This window comes from Berghia stephanieae, chromosome 5 (assembly GCF_034508935.2).
Source record: "Berghia stephanieae isolate SIO BIC M18660-M18661 chromosome 5, UCSD_Bste_1.3, whole genome shotgun sequence".
Taxonomy (NCBI): domain Eukaryota; kingdom Metazoa; phylum Mollusca; class Gastropoda; order Nudibranchia; family Aeolidiidae; genus Berghia; species Berghia stephanieae.
Genome location: NC_088364.1, coordinates 7,826,901 through 7,836,900, shown reverse-complemented (window position 1 = coordinate 7,836,900; position 10,000 = coordinate 7,826,901). Strand labels below are relative to the sequence as shown.

General features: G+C 36.2%; 1 protein-coding gene across 3 annotated transcripts in view; it reads right to left on the bottom strand.

Annotated features, from left to right (window-relative positions):
* LOC144972353 (uncharacterized) overlaps positions 1-10,000 on the bottom strand; it is a 395,531-nt gene that overhangs the window by 255,208 nt on the left and 130,323 nt on the right. The window contains exon 1 of one of the 3 annotated variants that reach the window (XM_078913459.1): positions 8,575-8,968. The exons of the other annotated variants lie outside the window; for them this stretch is intronic. The gene's annotated coding sequence lies outside the window, so the exon portion shown is untranslated. Of the gene's footprint in view, positions 1-8,574; positions 8,969-10,000 lie in introns of those variants that run through there. 3 annotated transcript variants of the gene reach the window in all.

Genomic DNA, 10,000 nt, shown 5'->3' with positions numbered 1-10,000 from the left:
GTTATATCAGCCGCTAATCCCGTGTAAAAACAAGCTCTTTGAATTTTATTTTGGTGTGAACACGTGTGTGTGTGTGTGTGTGTGTGTGTGTGTGTGTGTGTGTGTGTGTGTGTGTACGAAACGGTGCCAGACAAAGCTAGAAAGAAAAATACAAGAAAAATAAACCATCCACCTCCCCTCCCCCCCCCCGCCCCCCCCCCCCCCCCAAAAAAAAGTCGTCCTCAACTGGGGATCGAACCCCAGACCTCCTGATTACTGAAACATCGTAAATATTAGTCATCAAACGGGACGCAGACGGAACTGGAGCCTGTTAGGAGCTCCTACTGCTCTCGAACAAAATCAAAACACAGTTGAGCCATCGACACGATCATTTTGACGCGGTTGGGTTTTGTTTTCATTTCACATCAACTGCCATTTTTTCTGCCTTTCGTTTGAATTCTTTCTTTTTTCTTTTTCTTTCTTTTTAAAAATTTATTTTGCAGGCGGGAAAAAAACCCTTATCTGACAACCGTGATATATATCGCTAACCTAGAAACCAACAGGGTGCGATTACATATCGCGATAATTAGCGTCATATCGATATGAAAATTGGCAGAATGACAACCAGATCACAATTCGATATTTACGTATAGCCTTTTTCACGCTTCAGCTTCAAGTAGCTACTCAACTTTACACTGACGCAAATCACTTTTTTAAACTTTTGGGCCAGAAAAGACTTAAAATCTAAATCAAAATAAAACTTGAGATTTTATAGAGATCAATATCCACTAAACGTGCTCAAAGCGCTTTATTCGAAGTCCCAAGCCAACAGATAGGTTTTGACATGACGCCTGTTAGGCGTTATTACAAACTTATTTTTGTGTAGAATTTATGTCTATTGTCTAAACGAGAAAACGTTTTAAAAATGAAAATTAGACCCAGATTTACACATTTTAGACTATAAAATCGATTCGGTGTCTGACGGGGGGGGGGGGGGGCAGGGGGAGGGGAGTGTTTAATCACACAGACATAAAATCGCTTTGAGGCGACTAGTCAAAAATTCGGCAATGCATCTTTTAAATTTCTCCAAGTCTCCGGTTTCAGAATTCTTGACAAATTGGAAGGAAGACATTTGTGACCCGTCGTCTCAAAACGGTATTATGTCGGGATGAACCAGATGCTAAAACGTCAAATTATAGTGAAACTGGTCAAAAATATGAATTATTGCTATTCAGCAATCTAAAATATCTTATTTATTCTCCTCAATAAAATATAACATATAAACTCAACGCAAGTCTGATATTTCTGGCTACAAATTCAACTTTTCAGAATCTTAATCATTCCGACTTAATACCGTTTTGAGACGAGGGGTCACATTTTCACATTTCTGTCCAAAATGAAGTAAAGGCGTTTTAGGTTACAGGTTACAGTGAAGACCTGTATAGCAATGACACGAGGTAAAGTGTATGTTAAAAAAAATATTTAAAAAATAACCAGAGCAGGTAGGTTAGGGGTGTCGGGGTGGTTGTTTTTGTTCATCATCTTTTTCGGGTTTTTTTTTTTTTGTTTTGTTTTGTTTTTTTGTTTTTTTGTTTCTTTTACTTCTGCCTTTTTCAAATTGAAAACACTTCCAGCAAGTAGCAGTAATCTTTGAAAACTTGGTTTGATTCCAGAATGTTTGGTTTGTGTTGTGTTGTGTGTGTGTGTGTGTGTGTGTGTGTGCGTGTGTGTGCGTGCGTGTGTGTGTGTAAATGATTATTTTTCAGCCAAAGTGATTTGTAATTTAAGCGCTTAGTGTCTGGTGTCTCGGAGTTATAGCGCTATATACGTTTTCAGCATTATTATTATTATTATTATTATTATTATTATTATTATTATTATTATTATTATTATTATTATTATTATTATTATTTGAACGCAGAAAGAATGAGGGTAACGATATAATATTATATATATATATATATATATATATATATTATATATATGTATTAATACCGGATAGGGAAACTTTTGGTACCCCTATTAGTTCATTTTACAGTACTTTACCAATAGGGAGACCAAAATCCGGTCCTCCTATTGATTTGACCTCTAGCACATTCACTTTTCTATTTTTAGTTTAAGGTTGTCAACCCAACCGTCAAGGATATATAATTGTAAATCATAGTATTGAAGTTATTTGTTAAACACCACAGTAAGAAGAGTTATGCCTAAATTTTCACGTTGGTCAATAAGGTGACCGCCTGAAAAAAGTACAATAGGGGTACCAGTGTTTTCATCGATATATTTCAATAGTGAGGCACTATATCTTTCCGAAATTTTCTCTAAAATTCTAGAGCATTATATGGATTTTTATAGTAATGAAAACCTAATATAAAATTGTGTGAAAGTTGATGAACTGAGGAATGAACAAGATATACGAATTATAATCTATTTTTAGAAACAGATTTATCGAATCTTGGTCCGGATTCTTATCTTGGTGACAAGAGACAAGCAAACATAGTAACTCTTTTTTTCGTGAAACGTATGTTTAGTCAATTTCGGGCATAAAGAGGCACTCGGCACTCACTCACTCCGCAAGTCAGTAGTAGGTGGTTATCAGTTATCAGCTTTAATTCTTAGTCAAACGCTTCATCAAACCCATTATTGAGTAGCATGTTGATGCCTGATGCCAGTTGAAGCCATCTCGACGTCGTGAAATGGAGCATCTTCTGTCATAGCAGTAGAATCGTCAGATGCCGCATTTAAATCCTCCATTCCAGGCGTTGCTGTTGCCATATCGATCTTCGAAATGATTTGGTCTAGACGTCAAGTTGACCCGTTCTATGTCTGAAGAGATTTTAAAGTGCAATACCTAACATTATATCTTGATCTACAAAAGAGTCTTTTTAAATGAACCGCTGTGTTTCTATATTTTTCAAGAACCAATGATTATCTGATAACCACTGACTACTGACTTGCGAAGAGAGTGGCCGACGGACGTCCTCTCTATAGCCGCAAGTATTTTTTCGTCACTTGCTGAGTTCCAAACTAGACGTCTATGGCATCGTGGGGTAAATTGATGCTGGAGGCATCATTGAAGAGACACCGAGATAATTTAAATGGTAAGTTATTGGCCATTCTTATTACATCACTGTTGATTTAAGATTTTCAATAGGGTAGACATCACACTAGGTACTTTGGTAAAAAATTCAAATTGGATTGAGCTCAATGAAACCTATATCATTTTAAAGTGCTTTTCAACACGATTCTAATGATACTAAAATTGTGAAAATCAGATAAGCAGAAAAAAAGTTGTGTTAGTTTAAAGGCTGACAAATGGTCTTCTATTTGCCTTTGTTATTTACTGACGGACTTTGTGACCTGAAAATTGTTGCATTTCCGGTAGTAACCGCCATTTGGATTTCAAAACTGGTCTAAAATGACCGCTAAGATTTGAGTAAGGATTTTACTGGAACGAATTTCATGGATGCGGTATACAACTTTGCCCTGAATTTAATTTTATAAAAAAGTTAAGATGTTAAATAAACGTGCCAGCATGAAATTTTGATTTACCAAGTTCTAATCTTTTAGTTATCCAAAGCTAAATTATACCCTATTTTATCCATAATCAAAAGTTATACTAAATTGTCATTGATTTTAAAATAAACTACACCAAACGATAGAGTAATTTCTCCTGAAGAAAATAAGACATAAATCATTAAAATCCATCCATAAACAAAAAATCGATGGAACTTTTTCTGAGACCCATCACTCAAAAGTCCAAAAAATCGGGTCACAGCCACTAGGCCATTTATCGGCTCCCTGCTGGAGGGCCAAATGGACGTTTACCAAAGTACCTAATCACACACACACCGATTGATGATTGTCACTTGTCAGTCAGTCATTTGGAAGTGGAGTCAGATAATTCGGGAACTTCTGTAGACTGTAGATTCACACTAGTGAGTAAGATCTGTCGTTTACTACTACTACTACTACTACTACTACCACTACTACTTTTAATTTTAGCGCTATCCAACTCAACACTTCTCGTGTTTATTTTATTTTGGCAAAACTAGAATGGATTTTTGAAAAGAATATAAAATAATTTAAACTTAAACCTGTCTTTGCATCTTGCTTTATGCATACAGTATGCCATATCACAGCCATCACAAAATCATAGTTTAATGTTGAGAATATGCTATTTCTTTTGTAACTTCAGATCAGAGAGATTTGAGCTTTAAAAATCCTGAAAAATGTCTTGCTGTCAATCCAGACAACCCTTCTGAGGGATGGACCTTCCCAGGAGTTAGTAAATGCGTTGCTCGGCCACTTCACTCTACGCACACTGGGATAAGCTTCGACACTATGGCCATGAAGCTCTTAATCTTAAGGACTTACTTTATTTTAGACAATTTGGTGGTAGCTCACTTGAAAATGCACTCTTAGGTATACACATATATAAACATATACTGGGCTCCCTAAAAGGGTTTTTTAATGTGGTCTCCCTAAAAACATGTTTTTACCAAATGTCTCCTTAAAGCTACAGAAACACTTAGTAAAACATTAGGGGGACCGAGTAATTTTCTATATACCATTGTGATCATCAAGCATCAGAATTGTGTTCATAAATCATTGTAGGGAATCAAACTATACTCATTTGAACAAAGATTGAACAGTTTAATCAATTTGAACAAGACATATGCTTGGTCCTCCAATTGGTGCATTTCACAGTGGTCACCTTAATAGTGGATTGATATATACCTAATGATGTTGGAAAAAACACTGGAATATTTCGGGAAAAGCGTCTCGGTTTCAAAATAGAACTGGGGTATTGTTGGGTGGTAAGGAATTGGGTGTTCTTTTAAGTGCCTCACACACGACTCTCTGATATTCTGATCCTGATCCTCCCTTTCTCACCTCTCTCTCTCTCTCTCTCTCTCTCTCTCTCTCTCTCTCTCTCTCTCTCTCTATCTATCTATCTATCTATCTATCTATCTATCTATCTATCTATCTATCTATCTATCTATCTATCTATCTATCTATCTCTCTTCTTCTTCTTCTTCTTCTTCTTCTTCTTCTTCTTCTTCTTCTTCTTCTTCTTCTTCTTCTTCTTCTTCTTTCTTTCTTGCTTTCTTTCTTTCTGTCTTTCTTGCACCGCTTTCTTTTTTTTTCCCTTAATTCTCTCCCCATCTCTGCCACTAATTCTCAATAACGGAATGAAGACTGATACCAGAGAAAAACTGGAGGTCCAGCAGAAACGATCGAAAAAACGCCTTAACAAGAAATAATCGTTGGCCATCATCATCAATCAGTACTGGTATGTAAGACATCGAAATTGAATCATACTATAGATAGTATGCAGATGACGTCACTCAGGCCTTTGTTATTGTTTTTGCCATCCGCGTTTGTGAGTTGTTCTCACTAAACTGTATTAACCAGACTATAAAAGTTCATGGTTACACAGAGTTTGTGTGTTGGTCCGTTATACTTCCGGATGGCAATGTTGTGAACTCCTTGGCCAAGCGCATTCTATCTATAAAGAACATGCTTACATGTATATAGTGACCCCAGCAAGGGCGTTTTGTTTGTCTTGTTTGTTTGGCTTTATTTTATTGATCTTTCTTCTTCTATACTTTTTCTTGTTTTTGTTGGGGGGGGGGAGGGGGGTTCGGGGGGGGGGGGGGAGTCATTTTCTTTGTTTTGTTTTGTTTATGTTATATATTTTTTTTTATTATTTTGGTTGGTTTCGTTTTGTTTCTTTTTTTTTATTATTAATTTCTTTCCGAATAAAAAATGTGTAATATCGTCTAACAGACTTCATGCCTCATCCTACATGTTAAGTGCTGCTATTGGCCAGGCAGTGCTTCCTTGTAAACAGTTTTGAGCACGTTTAGTGGATACTTCTCTAGATAAAAGCTCTCAGGTTTTCTTTTTAAAAATAAACTTACAACAACAACAGCCGGCAATGGTTATATTTCACACGCACACTAACAGGCGTCATGACTCATCCTACATGTTAAGCGTTACTGTTGGCTAGATACTCCTTGTAAAGAGCTTTGAGCACGTCTAGTGGATATTGCTCAATATTAAAGCTCAAGATTTCTTCTAATACTAAACTTGCAACAACAACACCACCAACAACAACACCAACAGGCAATGGTTTATATTTTACACGCACACTAACATGCGTAAATACTCATCCTACATGTTAAGTGTTGCTGTTGGCTAGGTACTTCTTGTAAAGAGCCTTGAGCACGTGTGGATATCGTTGTATATAAAAGCCCAAGTTTTCTTTTAATAATAAACTTGCAATAACACCACCACTAAGAACAACAACAACAACAACAACAACAACAACAACAACAACAACAACAACAACAACAACAACACCAACAACAACAACAACGGGCAATGGTTTATATTTCACAAGCACCGTGTTGATGTTTGAGATAACACAGTAATTACAAATGATACACACTTGATTGGTTTGATACAATCACGGGATGTTGGGGGGAATGGGAAGATTAAAGGGCGACGACTTAATCAAATCTCCATTACCAATTAACTGTGATTAGTTATCGAATTATTATTAATTATTATCTTGGAAGAGAGGGGCCATCGATCCTTCTGTTTTTGTTTTGATTTTGTTGTTTGTTTGATTGGTTGTTTTTTATGTTGTTGCTGTTGTGGGTTTTGTGGGGGGGGGGGGGGTTTGTTTGATTTTTGTTGCTTTTTTATGGAAATGGTAGCAGAGCCTGGCATAATATCAAGAGATAAGGGTAAAATGGAGGAATAGGATATCAAGTAACAAAAGTCTGGGAAGTGGAGGGATAGTATCAAGAGTCAATAGCCTGGAAAGTGGAGGAATTGTGCCAAGTGCCAAGAGTGGGAAAGTGGAGGAATTGTATCGAGAGTCAGTAGTCTGGAAAGTGGAGGAATTGTTATATATTATATATATATATATATATATATTATATATATATATATATATATATATAGTCTCAACAGTGAATAGCCTGGCACAGGATAAGTACATGGCATTTAAGGTCTGTTGCAAGGGGGGGTGGGGGGGGGGTAGGAGAATGAAAATGGAGGGCACTTGTCAGGGGTCGATTCCCTGATTAGTTGATGATGATGATGATGATGATGATGATGATGATGATGATGATGATGATGGTGACTATGATGATGACGATGATGAGGAGGAGGAGGAGGAGGAGGAGGAAGATGATGATGATGATGATGTTGATGATGATGATGATGATGATGATGATGATGATGATGATGATGATGATGATGATGATGGTGATGATGATGATGATGGCAGTGGTGATGACAATCCCTTTGGTGATGAATTGGTTCCCAGAGACCAAGACGGGATTAGATAAGCACCTAGAAGGTATTAGTGGGGATAATCTTTATCACATTTCCATGTGCTCGAGGTCATAGGTCACATTGCAGAATGTGCTCAAATTGACCCACACAGTGAAACGTGTTCACAGCTTTTGAAATATGTAACATCACGATTGGTCATTTTGTTCAGCTTGATACATGGGTATGTTTACAATATAAACAAAATCAGCGTGTTGACATTTGTGAAAAAATAGCCAATCATTGGATAGCAACAAATCATGTGATCGATGACTTGGTTAGACGAAAACTTGAATATAGAACGCTCCCATTGACAGCTCAAAAATGCACGATAGACAAATGTCTTATCCAAATAATAGCAAGCAATAGGATTCAATAGTCTGACGTCACGTCCGCCCAGCAACGGGCAGCTTGGTTCTAAACAAAGAAAATCGGTACTTTTTATGCTTCATGTTGGCTAGAACTTTTTCACATTTCATGTGATCAGAATGTTTAAAAGTCAAAACATGATCAGATTTATAATGTTTTTCTCCTCTGGATACACTTTTATGCTCGTCGGAGAAGTATCTCATAAGGGCATCCGCCATTATTCCGATAGTTTAGAACCAGTTACTAAGTTACCATGCGTCATTACGAGGGAAGTGACGTCACGACTGTTGAACCCTATTGCCACGTGTTGATTAACGCAATAAAAAACTAAAGCAATAGAAACCGTATATATAATCCGGCTTCCTGTGCTTATTATTATCCTGTGCGAATTATTTAAACGGTTTGTGCGATGGATAGGTAAAATTCGTTTGTATTGTTTATAGATAGAATGAAGTTGACGTCACTCGTTTTTTGCCATCCACGTTTATAAGTAATTCTGACTAAACTGCATTATCCAGCCTATAAAAGTTCATGGTTACACATAGTTTTGTGTGTTGGTCCGTTTTACTTCCGGATGGCAATGTTGTGAGCTTCTTAGCCAATCGCAAACTATCTATATATAGAACGAAGATGACGTCACACAAGCCTTTGTTATTGTTTTTTTTTTTTTTGCCATCCGCGTTTGTGAGTTGTTCTCACTAAACTGCATTATCCAGCCTATAAAAGTTTATGGTTATACATACTTTTGAGTGTTGATCCGTTTTACTTCCGGATGGCAATGTTGTGAGCTTCTTAACCAATCGCATACTATCTACACAGTCACAATTAATCCAAAGCAGATGTAAAAGTTCTCAATATATAATTACTACTACTCACCTAGAGCTCAAGTAGTCCGGATTACGATAATTAATACGATTATAATGCTGCAAAGTTTGGTAAGAACAAATTCCAGATATAGTTACAATCTATTTTGATAATATAACACAACACAGTCGTTCTTCTCAGACCCTTCTCTATGTAGTGTGTGTGTCAATACAGAAATAAGTTTAGGAATATCATTCAATTGTAGTATTGTTCTATATATTCCTTTTTTTTTTTCAAACGTCAGAAGTAGTAATGGCACACAATAACTACAATAATAAAAGCATCATCACCATTAAACAGAAATGCAGGATAGATAACATCACATAGAACGCCGTTGAAACACTTTTTCTCTCATTAATTCCCTTCATAACAAGAATACCAGGCTGTTTTTTTTTTTTTCCGCAAGTTCCTGACACTGGCCTCGCTTTGTTATTTAATTTAATTTGATCGATTATGTTTTAAAAATTATTATTTAGTATTTTATCATTTATATCAATCTAAAAGATGTGGGATGGGGGTTCGGGAGGAATGACTGAAACATAAACGTAAAAAAACCCTTGAAATTTCAACTCCAAATAAATAAAATGTAATTTCCAAATAAGGTTTAGATAGTGCTTTTTGGAGAGTAAGGGATCGTCATTATTTATCGATAGAATATGACGTAAAAAGCTTTCTGCCAAAATTAATCACTTATCTGCCTTACTCAAGAAAGACAAGTATTTAAAAATTTGGCCAGAAATATGGATATGAGTTAAATGCAAAAACTCTCAAACCTGGGAATTGATTTTTTTTTAAACCTCGCAAGGTCCCAGGTTTGAGAGCGTTTTCCGATATTTGAAGGACGAGTTTTTCTGGCCAAATCTTAAATACGTTTCTTTCCTGAGTACAGCAGTTACCTGAACAAAGAAAAGGTAATTAATTATCGGTGTATTTCAAAGATTATGAGGTAACCCTTCCGTATTACCAAACTGTCTAAAATCGTCTTGCTCACGAGTGTTACAACCGACGTGTACACATATGCAGGTCTGACAACAGAATGCAATTATGGGCCTAGTTTAACATTGTTGTAATGGACAATATTTTGCGTCATTTTTTTTTAGATTTTTATTACAACAATGAGCCCATAAGGCATTGGGTTATCAGACCTGCAAATAAGTCTACATCAGTTACAACCATACAAAGCGAAGAAGGAAATCTAAATATTTTGGCTAAGAGGGGGCTGATGGTACATAAAGACTCCCAATTCGGATACTTGATAACAGACACAACACAATCACAAAATCACTTTCAAGCACCAAGAAATAAACTCCCGTTTTTTGTCTTATTATTATTAATTCCAATTTTAATACGTGTTTAAAAGATCTGCAACTTATCTACATTTTCAAAATTCGTGATTAAATATTACGTTGTACACACATGGTTAACACAAAATATAAAT